The sequence below is a fragment of the Ascaphus truei genome, chromosome 11 (genome assembly GCF_040206685.1).
Source record: "Ascaphus truei isolate aAscTru1 chromosome 11, aAscTru1.hap1, whole genome shotgun sequence".
Classification (NCBI taxonomy): domain Eukaryota; kingdom Metazoa; phylum Chordata; class Amphibia; order Anura; family Ascaphidae; genus Ascaphus; species Ascaphus truei.
The window spans coordinates 38752186-38769293 of NC_134493.1; the positions used below are offsets into that span (position 1 = coordinate 38752186).

Consider the following 17108-nt stretch of genomic DNA (forward strand, 5'->3'; position numbering starts at 1 on the left):
CAATGCAAGCCTTTCATGCCAGCCCCAACCAGAGATCACAACTTCAAAAATATCTTGTTTCTTTGCAACAGGATCTAATACAGTACATTTGGTAGATAGCCCTTTAACCCTGTGAGATGTCAGTATTGCATTGCTAGGTAATGTGTTTGCTTGTCCCTCTGGTAACGAACCGGTTAAAACGACTTAAATGCATTATTTAGAAAATGTTTCATGTATCATGTTTTGTATCAAAGTGCTGAAATCAATTTTGTTTAATTATTTTTGTGCATCAGCATTTCAGTGCTAAAAAGAAGTGTAAACTTTCATAAAATGTGCGTTGTTTGTTTGAAGGCTGAACAGTGGTTTGAAATAAAGTTGGACCCACCGCGTCGTATTGAATACCTGATTGACACAATTTAAATGAAAACAGAATGATGTGTATTTGTTTATTTATATGTTAGTAATGATATTAGTGTATTATTATTTATAATAGCAGTACTGGGAAAATAATAAATTGTTAACCTGTATAATAAAATATCTGTGCTGGGTCAAATATATCTTTGGTTAATACATAGCAATGAATTAAGTTGCTAACATTATTAACAGACTTTTTTTTAGGGTTTAAAGCTGCAGACCAAGCACTATCCTTCATGTGTTGTTATTTTTTGTAACAAATCAGTTCTGTACGGAGAAAATACTTGTAGCATTTAAAAAAAACAAAAAACACACCAACTCTGAATTACATTTTGAATTACATTTTTAATGTATTATAACAGCGGTGCGCAAACTGGGGAGGGAGGGGAGAATTTCTAGAGGGGGGGGGCGGCGTGCGCGCGTGACAGTTACAGAGGCCCCGCCCTCTTTCCCATGGCATTTAAATTAAATGCTGGGGGAGGCGTGAGGCCTCTGTAACTCCCCTACCTGCTCTCTGCCGGGTCTTTGGCGACACATCGCCATGGCAACGCGTGCTACTCATATGCTTCTTTAAGCAGGTGTGGGTCTTAAAGGTGAATAGAGAGGGTGCTAGTCGGGTATTGAGGGGAAGGGCATTCCAGAGGTGTGGGGCAGTCAGTGAAAAAGGTTTAAGGCGGGAGAGGGCTTTAGATAAAAAAAGGGGTAGAGAGAAGACATCCTTGAGCAGAATGCAAGAGTCGGGATGGTGCATAGCGAGAAATTAGGGCTGAGATGTAAGGAGGGGCAGAAGAGTGTAAAGCTTTAAAAGTGAGGAGAAGAATGGAGTGTGAGATGCGGGATTTGATAGGTGTTCTGGCTCCTAGAGACAAGACCAGGGCGGTGGTGGTCACATTCAGATAAAGTTTAAACAAATAAAATTAGCAGCACATTGTGTTCTTTCAGTTATAACAGCACGAGTAGGGTATGCCTGGTGTCCAGTATTGAACAGGACTGTCCTGGATTGAGACACTCTGTCCAGTAAAAACGTTGAGGTAATAGTGGACGTGTATGTGTATACCGGTATTACCTCTCTGGGTGTGTAGGTGTATACCGGTATTACCTCTCTGGGCGTGTATGTGTATACCGGTATTACCTCTCTGGGCGTGTATGTGTATACGGTATTACCTCTCTGGGCGTGTATGTGTATACCGGTATTACCTCTCTGGGCGTGTATGTGTATACCAGTATTACCTCTCTGGGCGTGTATGTGTATACCGGTATCACCTCTCTGGGCGTGTATGTGTATACCGGTATTACCTCTCTGGGCGTGTATGTGTATACCGGTATTACCTCTCTGGGCGTGTATGTGTATACCGGTATTACCTCTCTGGGCGTGTATGTGTATACCGGTATTACCTCTCTGGACATGTATGTGTATACCGGTATTACCTCTCTGGGCGTGTATGTGTATACCGGTATTACCTCTCTGGGCGTGTATGTGTATACCGGTATTACCTCTCTGGGCGTGTATGTGTATACCAGTATTACCTCTCTGGGCGTGTATGTGTATACGGTATTACCTCTCTGAGCGTGTATGTGTATACCGGTATTACCTCTCTGGGCGTGTATGTGTATACCGGTATTACCTCTCTGGGCGTGTATGTGTATACCGGTATTACCTCTCTGGGCGTGTATGTGTATACCGGTATTACCTCTCTGGGCGTGTATGTGTATACCGGTATTACCTCTCTGGGCGTGTATGTGTATACCGGTATTACCTCTCTGGGCGTGTATGTGTATACCGGTATTACCTCTCTGGGCGTGTATGTGTATACCGGTATTAACTCTCTGGACGTGTATGTGTATACCGGTATTACCTCTCTGGGCGTGTATGTGTATACGGTATTACCTCTCTGGGCGTGTATGTGTATACGGTATTACCTCTCTGGGCGTGTATGTGTATAGCGGTATTACCTCTCTGGGCGTGTATGTGTATACCGGTATTACCTCTCTGGGCGTGTATGTGTATACCGGTATTACCTCTCTGGGCGTGTATGTGTATACCGGTATTACCTCTCTGGGCGTGTATGTGTATAGCGGTATTACCTCTCTGGGCGTGTATGTGTATACCGGTATTACCTCTCTGGACGTGTATGTGTATACCGGTATTACAGTACCTCTCTGGGCGTGTATACCAGTATTATCTCTCTGGGTGTATATGTGTATACGGTATTACCTCTCTGGGCGTGTATGTGTATACCGGTATTACCTCCCTGGGCGTGTATGTGTATACCGGTATTACCTCTCTGGACATGTATGTATATACCGGTATTACCTCTCTGGGCGTGTATGTGTATACGGTATTACCTCTCTGGGCGTGTATGTATATACCGGTATTACCTCTCTGGGCGTGTATGTGTATACCGGTATTACCTCTCTGGGCGTGTATGTGTATACCGGTATTACCTCTCTGGGCGTGTATGTGTATACCGGTATTACCTCTCTGGGCGTGTATGTGTATACCGGTATTACCTCTCTGGGCGTGTATGTGTATACCGGTATTACCTCTCTGGGCGTGTATGTGTATAGCGGTATTACCTCTCTGGGAGTGTATGTGTATACCGGTATTACCTCTCTGGACGTGTATGTGTATACCGGTATTACAGTACCTCTCTGGGCGTGTATACCGGTATTATCTCTCTGGGTGTATATGTGTATACGGTATTACCTCTCTGGGCGTGTATGTGTACATGTCCAGAGAGGTAATACCGGTATACACATACACGCCCAGAGAGGTAATACCGGTATACACATACACGCCCAGAGAGGTAATACCGGTATTACCTCTCTGGGCGTGTATGTGTATACCGGTATTACCTCTCTGGGTGTGTATGTGTATACCGGTATTACCTCTCTGGACATGTATGTGTATACCGGTATTACCTCTCTGGGCGTGTATGTGTATACCGGTATTACCTCTCTGGGCGTGTATGTGTATACCGGTATTACCTCTCTGGGCGTGTATGTGTATAGCGGTATTACCTCTCTGGGAGTGTATGTGTATACCGGTATTACCTTTCTGGACGTGTATGTGTATACCGGTATTACAGTACCTCTCTGGGCGTGTATACCGGTATTATCTCTCTGGGTGTATATGTGTATACGGTATTACCTCTCTGGGCGTGTATGTGTACATGTCCAGAGAGGTAATACCGGTATACACATACACGCCCAGAGAGGTAATACCGGTATACACATACACGCCCAGAGAGGTAATACCGGTATTACCTCTCTGGGCGTGTATGTGTATACCGGTATTACCTCTCTGGGTGTGTATGTGTATACCGGTATTACCTCTCTGGACATGTATGTGTATACCGGTATTACCTCTCTGGGCGTGTATGTGTATACCGGTATTACCTCTCTGGGCGTGTATGTGTATACCGGTATTACCTCTCTGGGCGTGTATGTGTATAGCGGTATTACCTCTCTGGGCGTGTATGTGTACATGTCCAGAGAGGTAATACCGGTATACACATACACGCCCAGAGAGGTAATACCGGTATACACATACACGCCCAGAGAGGTAATACCGGTATTACCTCTCTGGGTGTGTATGTGTATACCGGTATTACCTCTCTGGACATGTATGTGTATACCGGTATTACCTCTCTGGACATGTATATGTTTGGTATTACCTCTCTGGACACAGTGACCTGACCGGCTTGGGGGGCCGCGGGATTTCTACCGAGCAGGGAGAGAGCTGGGCTGTTGCTAGGGGGCTGGGCAGCTTCCTCCATCCTCATTATCTGCTGATGGGTAATGCAGCCAACCAGGAGGAGCTGTCAGGAGTCTGGAGGCAGGGCCAAGGAGAGGAGGAAACAGCATGGAGCAGTAAGAGGGGTGTTGGTCTTAAGCACCATTGTGTCCAGTATTTTTGGAGAAGACACGTGGCAACCCTAAGCACGAGAGGTGAGATAAGTGAATTACAGAACCTGGTACAAGGTGTTGGCTGTAGCATGGCTGGTTATGCGCAATGATCTCAGTAGATGATTGTGTTCAGTGCTGGAACTCTCTGATCTCCCGTGTTATGTGGATTTTTGTGAACAAGAATACATCAGTTAAAAAAAATAACGTGAGCCGTGTCACAGGCCACTGCAGACAGTCACAATAATGTGAGCCGTGTCACAGGCCACTGCAGACAGTCACAATAATGTGAGCCGTGTCACAGGCCACTGCAGACAGTCACAATAACGTGAGCCGTGTCACAGACAAATGCAGACAGTCACAATAATGTGAGCCGTGTCACAGGCCACTGCATACAGTCACAATAACGTGAGCCGTGTCACAGGCCACTGCAGACAGTCACAATAACGTGAGCCGTGTCACAGACAAATGCAGATAGTCACAATAACGTGAGCCGTGTCACAGACAAATGCAGACAGTCACAATAACATGAGCCGTGTCACAGGCCACTGCAGACAGTCACAATTACGTGAGCCGTGTCACAGGCCACTGCATACAGTCACAATTACGTCATCAGTGTCACAGGCCACTGCAGACAGTCACAATAACGTCATCAGTGTCACAGGCCACTGCATACAGTCACAATAACATTATCCGTGTCACAGGCCACTGCATACAGTCACAATAATGTGAGCCGTGTCACAGGCCACTGCAGACAGTCACAATAACATTATCCGTGTCACAGGCCACTGCAGACAGTCACAATAACATTATCCGTGTCACAGGCCACTGCAGACAGTCACAATAACGTGAGCCGTGTCACAGGCCACTGCAGACAGTCACAATAACGTGAGCCGTGTCACAGGCCACTGCATACAGTCACAATAATGTGACCATGTGTCACAGCCACTGCTGTCACAATAATGTGAGCCGTGTCACTGACCACTGCAGACAGTCACAATAACATAATCTGTGTCACAGGCCACTGCAGACAGTCACAATAACGTGAGCCGTGTCACTGACCACAGTTTTGAGGATGAAAAAAATCAGTTATAGGGTCTGCAGAAATGAAGACGCACATCCATAGACCTCCCTTAAGTCCGGGCTCATAACGTCCCGTTATCCATATCAGTAACGGGCGGTCCTGTTCCCTGAGCTTAATGCCAATCCACAAAGCTAATTATATGCAAAAACAACGGCCGTCAGCGATCTCATTAGCGCAGGCTTATGAAGTTAGCACTGCCCTGCGTTAGCTCCAATAACATAGCGTTCAGCCTGTCCTACCCCATGCAGACCCTGATTAGGTGTGTAATTAAAGTAAAAGAAGAGCAGACCGGAGAGGAAAATAACCCTGTAAATAACAATCTAATGGTTAAATCAGAGCTGCCTGCGGTCTTACACGTACCCTGTAACAGGCCTATCTCAGGGTGTGGGTGTGAGTGACGCCACATTCAGCTCTGACCTAACGTAGCGCTATATCCCTGCGGTAACGATAACGGAGCCCTGGGGATCGGCGCTGTTAGAGGGAACGCCCCCTTTGCATATCATTAGCACTAACGTGCGTTATAGTAACGCAAGGGCTCGTTACGGCTGAAATCCGCACTTAATGCCTCGTTACTGAGATTTAAAGATCCCCGTTAGCACTTAACGAGATGTTAACTGAAGTTAACGTCTCGTTAAGTCAATAACGGAGCTTTGTAGATCTGGGCCTAAGCGCTTGGCATAAAATCCTGTTGCCGCTAAAGGCGGAGCCTCTGTGGCCTGCAATTACTAATGGAAGCACCAGTTAAGGTGGCTACCTTTTCAAAAGGTGCTGTTCAGATCTCAGTACATAAAGAGGCTCTTTTGTCTGCTAGAGCCGGGGTGCCCAACTCCAGTTCTCAAACCCCTCACCCCAACAGGTCAGGTTTTCAGGATATCCCTGCTTCAGCACAGGTGGCTCAATCAGTCCCTGCTTCAGCACAGGGGGCTCAGTCCACACCTGAGCCTCTGATTCAGCCACCTGTGCTGAAGCTGGGATATCCTGAAAACCTGACCTATCGGGGGAGCTTGAGGACTGAGGTTGAGCACATGTGCTAGAGCAGGGCTGTGCCCCCCTTTCTGCACTCCTCCATGCTCGCACCCCCCTCCTTACCATGTCTCCGGCGCCAAATGACGCCGTGGGGCCATGTGACTCCAGCGCTTCATTTGACACGTCGCCGGAGACAAGGTAAGAGAAGTTGCAAAGGCCTCCCTCTTTTCCTCCCCCTCTCTCTATCTCTTCCTCCTCTTCCCCACTCCCTTTTCCTCCCCTCTCTCTCTATCTCTTCATCCTCACTCCCTCTTTTCCTCTCCCTCTCTCTATCTCTTCCTCCTCTCCCTCACTCCCTCTTTTCCTCCCCCTCTCTCTATCTCTTCCTCCTCTTCCCCACTCCCTTTTCCTCCCCTCTCTCTCTATCTCTTCTTCCTCTCCCCCACTCCCTCTTTTCCTCCCCCTCTCTCTATCTCTTCCTCCTCTCCCTCACTCCCTCTTTTCCTCCCCTCTCTCTATCTCTTCTTCCTCTCCCCCACTCCCTCTTCCCCCCCTCTCTCTATCTCTTCTTCCTCTCCCCCACTCCCTCTTTTCCTCCCCCTCTCTCTATCGCTTCCTCCTCTCCCCCACTCCCTCTTTTCCTCCCCCTCTCTCTTCCTCCTCTCCCCCACTCCCTCTTTTCCTCCCCCTCTCTCTATCTCTTCCTCCTCTACCCCACTCCCTCTCTTCCCCCCCCCCACTCCCCTCTCCCCCCCCCCCCCACTCCCTCTTCCCCCCCCCACTCCCTCTTCCCCCCCCACTCCCTCTTTCCCCCCCCCACTCCCTCTTTCCCCCCCCCACTCCCTCTTTCCCCCCCCCACTCCCTCTTTCCCCCCCCCCACTCCCTCTTCCCCCCCCTCTCTCTATCTCTTCCTCCTCTCCCTCACTCCCTCTTTTCCTCCCCCTCTCTCTATCTCTTCCTCCTCTTCCCCACTCCCTTTTCCTCCCCTCTCTCTCTATCTCTTCTTCCTCACTCCCTCTCCCTCTCTCTATCTCTTCCTCCTCTCCCTCACTCCCTCTTTTCCTCCCCCTCTCTCTATCTCTTCCTCCTCTTCCCCACTCCCTTTTCCTCCCCTCTCTCTCTATCTCTTCTTCCTCTCCCCCACTCCCTCTTTTCCTCCCCCCCTCTCTATCTCTTCCTCCTCTCCCTCACTCCCTCTTTTCCTCCCCTCTCTCTATCTCTTCTTCCTCTCCCCCACTCCCTCTTCCCCCCTCTCTCTATCTCTTCCTCCTCTCCCCCACTCCCTCTTTTCCTCCCCCTCTCTCTATTTCTTCCTCCTCTCCCCCACTCCTTCTTTTCATTCCCCACTCCCTCTTTTCCTCCCCCTCTCTCTATCTCTTCATCGTCTCTCTCTCTCTCTCTTTCTCATCAAATTAGCTTTATTGGCATCATATGGATTCCAAAACCGGAGGACTGTTTCCTTTTTGAAGGTTGAGTGGGGGACATAGTTATTTTATGTAGCTATCATTCACTTGGATATTTGTCACATTGTGTCACTTCCAGCATCCACCACTGTGTGGGAGTAGTGAGTGATCTCAGACTTTGTATGCACTAGTTCTTTACTCACATTTCAGATTGTTAGCATTTTGCACTAAATTTGTTATTACAACTGAGGGAGAGCGCCACTCCTGTCATTTGCACCCATTATTGGCATCATAGACAAACATTTCAGTATTGCAAGAGCATGAATAATAGGGGGCAGGCTGTAATGTTTACACAGTACCTGGATAACAGGCTGCGTCCATGGTATGTCTCAGCCTGTGACAGGTGCTGATATAATGTTGCAGCCAGGCCTGCTGGGGTTTCCTCTTCTCCCAGGAGGATTGCTATTTTTTGGTTCTCTTCTATATTATTAAAATTCTGGATTACAGCCTCTCCACGTGGGCACTCCTCCCGCTTCAGAGTATTTCCTTCAGCGCAGTAGGAAATCTCTATCTTTCTCTCCTCTCCCCCCCCCCCCCTCCTCTCTCTCTCTCCCCTCTAACACTCTCACTTCCTTCCCTGTCATGGAACAGAAATACCCATTTCAGCCTTCTCTGTTTCACCCCCCCCCCCCATTTCCATGGCAGCTGTATTTGGATGTTACTTTCCTTGCAGTTTCACTCCCAGTGCAGATGGAATGGATACATTATGTTGCCTTTTTTCCTTCCAGTCTGTCACACCCCTGGTTGCCCTGGCAACATCTCCAGTCCTCCAAGTTAATGGGCTTTCCCATTCCCCCCTGTCCCTGCTGACAGTTAGTTTAGCCTGACCCCTATCCCTGTGTCACAAGCAGTACCCACTGTCTTTACTTCCTGACATTGGCAGAGTGAGCACCTTTATGTTACACCCCTATGGCAAGGCCTATTCCTTTCCCCTGCCCTTACTACAAAGCACCCACAGAGATACACCTTTCCAACACAAACATCTCATCCACAAGTGCTTGTTTTTATTGCTGCTTTCCTAAATAAAGTGAAGAAAATATACAGAAGTTGTTGTGCTTTGGAAAGAGGGCTGAGTTGAAGCTAGCTGGGTTCATTCATACCCAAGACGACCGTGGATCCAGAATATTCCTTCTAACACTCTCTTCCTCCCCCCTCTCTCGCTCTTCCTCCCACCCTCTCTTCTTCCTCCCCCACACCTCTCTCTTCCTCCCCCCACCTCTCTCTCTCTTCCCCCCCCACCTCTCTTCCTCCCCTCTCTCGCTCTCTTCCTACCAGCTCTCTTCCTCCCCTCCCTCCCTACTTCATCCCCTCTATCTCTCTCTCTTCCTCCCCTCTCTTCCTCCCTTCTATCTTCCTCCTCACTTCCTCCTCTCTCCCCCTCTCTCTATCACTTCCCCCCTCTCTCTCTTCCTCCTCTCTCCCCTATCTTTCTCCCACTTCCTCCTCCCCACTCTTTTCCTCCTTTCAGTATTGCCAAAGCATGAATAACAGGGGGCAGGGTATAATGTTTGCATAGTACCTTTTGGGTTATATGGTGTCTCTCAGCCTGTGACAGGTGCTGATATAATGTTGCAGCTAGTCCTGTTGGGGTTTCCTCTTCTCCTAGGACAGGGGTCTGCAACCGTTCAAGGAAGAAGAGCTATTTTATTAAGGAATGTCTTTCTCCAAAATATTCCGGGAGCCGCAACACATGCATGAATATTACACCCCCACAAACACATACATATACTGTACACACACTAATAGGTATATACGGTATAAGCATTAACATACGACAAAATATGTGGGGGAGTAAAATATACATACACAACCCCCCAAAATACACATACACAACCCCCCAAAATACACACATACTACCCCCCAAAATACACATACACTACCCCCCCAAATACACATACACTAACCCCAAATACACATACACTACCCCCCCAAATACACATACTCTACACCCCCAATACACATACACTACCCCCCAAATACACATACACTACCCCTCAAATACACATACTCTACCCCTCAAAATACACATACATTACCCCCCCAAATACACACACTACCCCCCCCAATACACACACACACACACTACTCCCCCAAATACACATACACTACTCCCCTAAATACACATACTCTACCCCCCCAAAATATTCACACTAATACCTCCAAATACACATACACAAACCCCCAAAATACACACACACTACCCCCCAAAATACACATACACTACCCCCCCAAATACACATACACTACCCCCCCCCAAATACACATACACTACCCCCCCCCCCCCAAATACACATACACTATCCCCCCCAAATACACATACAATACCCCCCTCTCTAATTCTCTCTAAAAAGAGCATGGCAGCACGGCTTAGGTTTGCAAAGTTGCATCTGAACAAACCACATGACTTCTGGAACAATGTCCTTTGGACAGGCGAGACCAAAGTGGAGATGTTTGGCCATAATGCACAGCGCCACGTTTAGCGAAAACTAAACACAGCATATCAGCACAAACACCTCATAACAACTGTCAAGCATGGTGGTGGAGGGGTGATGATTTGGGCTTGTTTTGCAGCCACCGGACCTGGGAACCTTGCAGTCCTTGAGTCGACCATGAACTCCTCTGTATACCAAAGTATTCTAGAGTCAAATGTGAGGCCATCTGTCCGACAGCTAAAGCTTGGCCGAAATTGGGTCATGCAACAGGACAATGATCCCAAGCACACCAGCAAATCTACAACAGAATGGCTGAAAAAGAAAAGAATCAAGGTGTTGCAACGGCCAAGTCAAAGTCCAGACCTCAACCCGATTGAAATGCTGTGGCTGGACCTTAAGAGAGCTGTGCATAAACAAATGCCCACAAACCTCAATGAACTGAAGCAATGCTGTAAAGAAGAGTGGGCCAAAATTTCTCCACAACAATGTGAGAGACGGATAAAGTCATACAGAAAACGATTACTTCAAGTTATTGCTGCCAAAGGTGGTTCTACAAGCTATTGAATCATAAGGTATACTTAGTTTTTCACACATGGCTTCTCCATTTTGGCTTTATTGTTGTTAAATAAATCATGACACGGTGTAATATGACATGTGTTGTTGTTCATCTGAGGTTGTATTTACCTAATTTTAAGACCTGCAAAGGAACTTGCTGGTTTGTTATTATGTTATGTAAAACCATAGAATTCAAAGAGGGTGTACTTTCTTTTTCACACCACCTTATATACACATATATATATATAAGACTCTTTGACACCAAAACCAAAGGACTAAGGGCCTCATGCAGAGAGCAGCGCTATTTAAAATTGGAGAGGGGAATAAAAAGTAGCTTTAATGGAGAGTTTTTTTCTCCATATGCAGAAAGGTCCGAAAACTGCATTTAGAATCCTGTCTGCATATGGAGAGTTTCAACCGGCGATATGCGCGCTGTTGAAACTTGTGGAAAAAAAATCGCGGTTTTTTTTCTCCCCCACCGGCCGCCGAGCTCCAGCTTCTTGCCAAATTTTTTTGGAGAAGCAAAATGTTGAAAATCGCGCCATTTTTTTGGCGCGAACAGCCGCTAGATGGCGATCGCGCCTCTCTGAATACGGCAGTTTTCAACACTGGAGAGATTTAGGTTCTCGCCAGCCGCGCGGCGAAATTTGCAAATAAAAAAAAAATGGCGCTTTTTTTAAAACTCGCCAGTACCTGCCTTTCTACAGGCATTTTTCTCCAAAAAATGCCGCTATTCCCCTTACCGCTGCTCTCTGCATAGGCCCCTTAATGCGGACATGGGTTTTCTCACACCCTATCAAAATTGCTTGTAATTATCTTGCTTGCCTCAAATCTTATCCACACTTTCTCTCCCCCCCAGCATCCCTCCCCCTCCCCACCTTTCTTTCTCACTGTCCCCTGGCTTCAAACACTTTTAGCACCCTACCTTATCTACAGTAAATATCTCTTGGTTTTTTTTCCCTCTCTCTACACTGCTTTAGCCATTGAATCCTTTGTATATCATTATTGCTTGACCTGAAGAAGAGAGGATAACTCTCGAAAGCTTGTCCTATGACATAAATTGTTAGTCCAATAAAAAAGGTATCACCTAATACTGAAGAACTCATTTATTCTGCACTATCGCAATTGGACTAACACGGCTATTTTATATATATATATATATATATACACATATATATATATATATATATATATATATATACATATAATACACAAATATATATATATAGACATACACACACACACATACACACACATATATACACACACACACACACACACACATATATACACACACATACCTTCTAAGTTACACTGCTTTGCATTTTTTCACATAAATTATATTTTGATTTTTACCATTTTGCATGACTGAAAGACTTTAGAGAGTGACAAAATGCAAAGAAGTTTCACTTCGTACACGTGTGCTCTGCACACACCCTTTTTTTATTCTTAATTAATATGAATAATAGTGTATATATATCAAAGAAAAATGAATGTTTATTAATGTAATCTCCAAAGGAATTGGCCTGCATGAAGAAAAGCACAGAAACGTGTTAGCGCGTCTCCTCCCTTCCTCTGAGTGAGTGATTACAATGACAGTTATCTGAAGAGGGTGTTTATGAGTGAAGGCTGGGGCTAACTCCCAATAATAGGGTTATGGTTACAGCTGCTGTGGGCTATCTGTAAAGAGATTTGGTTAATCCCTTGATTAGCCATTAGTGAAGCATTGCATGGCCAAGGGGGATAGGTAGTTTAGTATTAAAGCTGCAGACCCAGCAATATCCTACATTTTTTTTAAATAAATCAGTTCGGCACTATCAGAAAATACTGGTAGCATTTTTTTATTTTTTTTATTTTAACAACTGAATGATTTTTGTTTTTTGAAACTCACATTTTATTGGTATTTCCAAGAAGGTACAACAAATCATAAGGGAGGGGGGAAGTACAGTCATATTGAGATAATACAGTGTTTGATACATTACATTGCCCTCTTTAGACTTTAGATTTATATCTTGAGCTGAGTGTGGGATTATTTGACAGTGGGGAGGGAAGGTTTAGGGAAGTACCTCTGGGACCCTTTGGGACCAGGGGGAATGGGCCAGATGAAGAGGTCACCCCTCGAAACGTCACCCCCCTAGTTTGCTTTCCTTTTTCCATTTTTGTGATTTTTTTTCCTTTTCTTTCATGTTTTTTTTCCCCTTCTCCTTCTTTCCCCTCTACCCCCTTTTATTTTTTGATTTGCTCTATGGTGATATTTATTCTTGCATTGGCGTATTGGCTATTGTTGCTATATTTTCAGTTTATTATTAGTGTAATTAAATTATTCATATTCCCTACACTGGTATTCGCTTATATCTGTAGCTGTGAGACAGAGAGTGCTGGTATTATCTTTTGGTTTGTTATTAAAAATGGAACTGTCGATTTAATGACATTATTTATGTATTATAATGTAACAAGCATTTTTTTTTTCTATAGCAACCATTTACAAAGTCACATCCCCTTCCTCTTCTGAAACAGGCTCTGGCACACCACTTTTTGAGCCCTGCCCTCTCTCTAGCAGTGCACCAATTGTATCTAGTAACTGCCTGGTCACATGATCTTCCCCACAGAACTTTGCATCTTTGGTCCTCTTCTGCTGCACTGACAGCCATTTATTGAATCCCCGAGCCGAATCTTCGCCGATCGATCGGCAACTTAGCTAATTACTTATCATTGTGTGGGTTTTATTGATGCAGGTTTTAAAGGGTGGGAGGAAATATATTTTAAAAAAAATAGCAGCTTGGACTGCTGCTTTAAACTATTTTGCTGCCCTCATTCTGAGTATTGTTTAGTATAGTTTCCACTGTGGTAAATCTAAATCGGATGGGGAGATTTCAAACCAACATTAGGTGGAAGGAGCAGCACAGCGGTAATGTCCCAGCCTTTGAAGTGGGTGAAGCCAGTTTGCATCTGAGGTGTCAGCTCTTCTTGTGACTTTATGCAAGTCCCTTAATTTCCCAGTGCCTCCGATTGTGCATTGAACGGGCCATCCAGGCAGCATCTGACGAACACGTTAGTACCACATCACGCTATACTACTGTCTCACTAAGGGGTATTATTTTGAGTATTATTATTGATTCTTGTTTTGGGGGTAGGATTGGAGGTTTCCCGATGGTGGACGCTAGCACCCTTCATTGTACATTGGGATTGTTTTATTACTTACGTTCCTATTGCCTTTTCTAAGCCTCATTACGTGGCCTGGTGGTGCTTTGCGCTGAATGGGTTAATGGGTTGCATTCATGCGGAGGCGCCAAAGAATGTCACGCTGTTTGCGTAAAAAAAAAAAAATGACTGGAATGCATGGCAGAGAAGTAATTGGCGGCCTTAAACCTAGGGTGACCAGATGTCCCGGTTTAGCCAGGACAGTCCCGTTTTTTTTTTTTTTTTCAACAAAAAAGTTTTTATTGGGACATGAAACAGCGCACACATTGTCTAACAACCCATAAGCATACATGGATAGTTTCAAGCCCAATATTTTGTTTTTTTGAAAGTCGAACAGCATAGGTATTGACATATCATAAGGGAAAAGAAAAATGAAAAGAATAAAAATGACAGACAGACTAGACGGACAAGACGAACACAGGGGGTTGGGGGGTAAGGGAAGGCCAAGCGAAGTGCACCTCTTGCTTGTGATCTACGACCGCCGGCTTCGTGTCTGTTTTACCAGGATTTTCTCCCCACAGTCATATTGTTCGTCGGCGTCTGCCCTACCAGTATTCTGGTCTGTCATTGTCTGTGCCTCCTCCTCCCAGGAGAACACATCTCTTGTTATCATAGCAGAATATTGGTGGCATTCACCCCTGGGATGTCTGATTGGTCTAGCCAAGAGGCCTAAATTTTTAGAAAATTTGTGCCGGTGTCATTGACCATACTCGTCAATTGTTCCATCCGACAAACTTACCAAATTCTGTTTCGAATTTTCATTATTGTGGGTAATTCTGGTTGTTTCCACAATGCTGCTAGTTCGCACCTCGTGGCTGTTGCAAAATGTGCAATCAGTCTTTGTGCCGGTCTGCTTAGCCCCCGCCTGCGCCTGCCCAGCAGGAACAGCCAAGGGTCCAAGGGTCCAAGGGGACCGGGCGCCCGAGAATTCACGTCAGCCAATTTTGGATTTCCTCCCATAAAGGAGCCACTCTGGTGCAACCCCACAACATGCGCAACAAGTCTGCAGGCTCCCCACATTGTTTGGGGCACAATGGGGGGTAATCTTTAACAAACTTTGCTAATCGTATTGGGGTGAGATACCACCTCATTAGGACTTTATATGCGTTCTCCTTCAAGGTCGTGCAGATCGAGCTTTTGGCTGCTGCAAGCACTATTGAGTCCCAGTCGTCGTCTTCCAAGGTCTCCCCTAGGTCAGCTTCCCATGCACGTCTGTAGTTTAATTTGGTGTCGTCTGTGAGTATAGGACAGACCACCCCTCTGTAGATCGTAGAAGTAAGTCCCGTAGTGTCCGTACCCCTTGAACACAGCTGCTCAAAATTAGTACGCTTAGGGCGGTTAGGGATTTTGTTGTAAAAGGCTCTAATCTGGAGGTATCTAAAAAATTCGGAATTTGGTATCCCCGTTTCAGATTTAATTTGGTCAAAGGACTTTAACAATGGGCTACCTTTCAGATGTAGAAGCTTTGTGAGGCCCTTCTTTTTCCAGGCCCCTAAGGTCCCACTTGACATGCCCGGAGCGAAATCAGGGTTCCCTACAAACGGGGTCATGTATGTGTGCTGGGTGGTGAGAGCACATTTATATCTGGTGGCCTCCCAAACTGCCAACGAGCTCTTCAGTGCCGCCAGCGGCACCCGCATAGATCTCTGGACCCTTTTCGGGAGCCAGATTAAATCCTGCAAGTCCACAGGGAGGCAGCATTCTCTTTCTAGTTCCACCCACCGTCAGAGTTCCGGCGGCATGTGCCACTGTACTATTTGTGATAGTTGCGCCGCCTGGAAGTAGGCCATCAAACAAGGTACCCCAAGTCCTCCTCGTATTGTTGGGCGAATTAATGTGCTAGCTTTGATTCGTGGCTTTTTATTACCCCAGACAAACTTCACCATGGAGGACTGCAAACGGAGGATGTCAGCCCCGGCCACCTGTACCGGGAGGGTCTGGAAGAGGTAAGTCCCGTTTTTTTAATGCCTATCCCGGCTGCACGACATTCCTTAAAATGTCCTGTTTTTTGTGGCTGTCTCTAATGCGTAGCTCACCACAAACGAAGCGCGACCACGGTGCTGAGGTAGGGACTTGAGTAACCCCAACCCACAGCCACCCTGGCGCGCCTAGGATGTAGATTGGTCGTGCAAGCCAGGTCAGGGTTAGAGATGTGAGAATAGTAGATAGTACAAGCCAAGTTGCGGATCGTCGGGATGCATAGCCAAATTCAGGATTGGAGAGTAGCGGATCGTCGGGGTACGTAGCCAGATTCAGGATAGGAGAGTAGCAGCTCATTGGAGTACATAGCCAAGGTCAGGACTGGAGACAGGAGAATGGTCGTTCGTAGCCGGATCAGGAGAGGTGCGGAGTCCAAGAGAGAAGCAGGGTCAGGCAACAGGAGGTTAACAGGCAAGGCAAGGTCAAGGAACTGAATGCAGCAAGGCTCGGCGTCACACTGGACTATGCTCAGCAATGAGAGTCAGGAACAGGAAGGCATATAAAGGTAGATCCTCCAATAGAAAGCCAGGAAAGAACCAGGAAGCGGAATCCTATTGGCTGCTGGTGCACACAGGTGTGCCCTATGATGCAGCCTGATCAGGAATGGGATGGGACCGATCGCGCGCTGACCCACGTGCGTCACGGAGGTCAGGGGGCGGAGCCTGGTACGCACGTCACTCCCACACCGGTCCTGTCTGTCACCAGAGTGGGGGCGGAGATTGGAATGCGCGTCAACGGGGATGCTGGAGGAGCGCACCCGTTGCACTTTGGAGCGGGGGGCGGAGTCAGAGCCCGCGGACGGAGAGTCAGACCGCGCAAGATCCACTCGCGCGTAACTGGGCCATAGGATTGCGCATCCTGGATGTCTGTCGCGGAAGGGTCCTTAAGGTGAGGAGACGGTCTACGGCCGCCAGGATGGCTATTACTCACACTGTCCCAGTTTTGACCATTAGAGCAGGGGGGCAACAGAGAGCAGAGAATGCAGGGAGGAGAGCAGGGGGGCAGCAGAGAGCAGAGAATGCTGGGAGAGAGGAGAGCAGGGGGGCAGCAGAGAGCAGAGAATGCTGGCAGGGATGGGAGCAGGGGGGCAGCAGAGAGCAGAGAATGCTAGGAGGGAGGAGAGCAGG

At 46.8% G+C, this 17108-nt stretch overlaps 1 protein-coding gene across 1 annotated transcript in view; it reads left to right on the forward strand.

Moving 5' to 3' along the window:
• RPS2 (ribosomal protein S2) overlaps window positions 1-17108 on the forward strand; it is a 181080-nt gene that overhangs the window by 75993 nt on the left and 87979 nt on the right. The gene's annotated exons all lie outside the window — the stretch shown is intronic.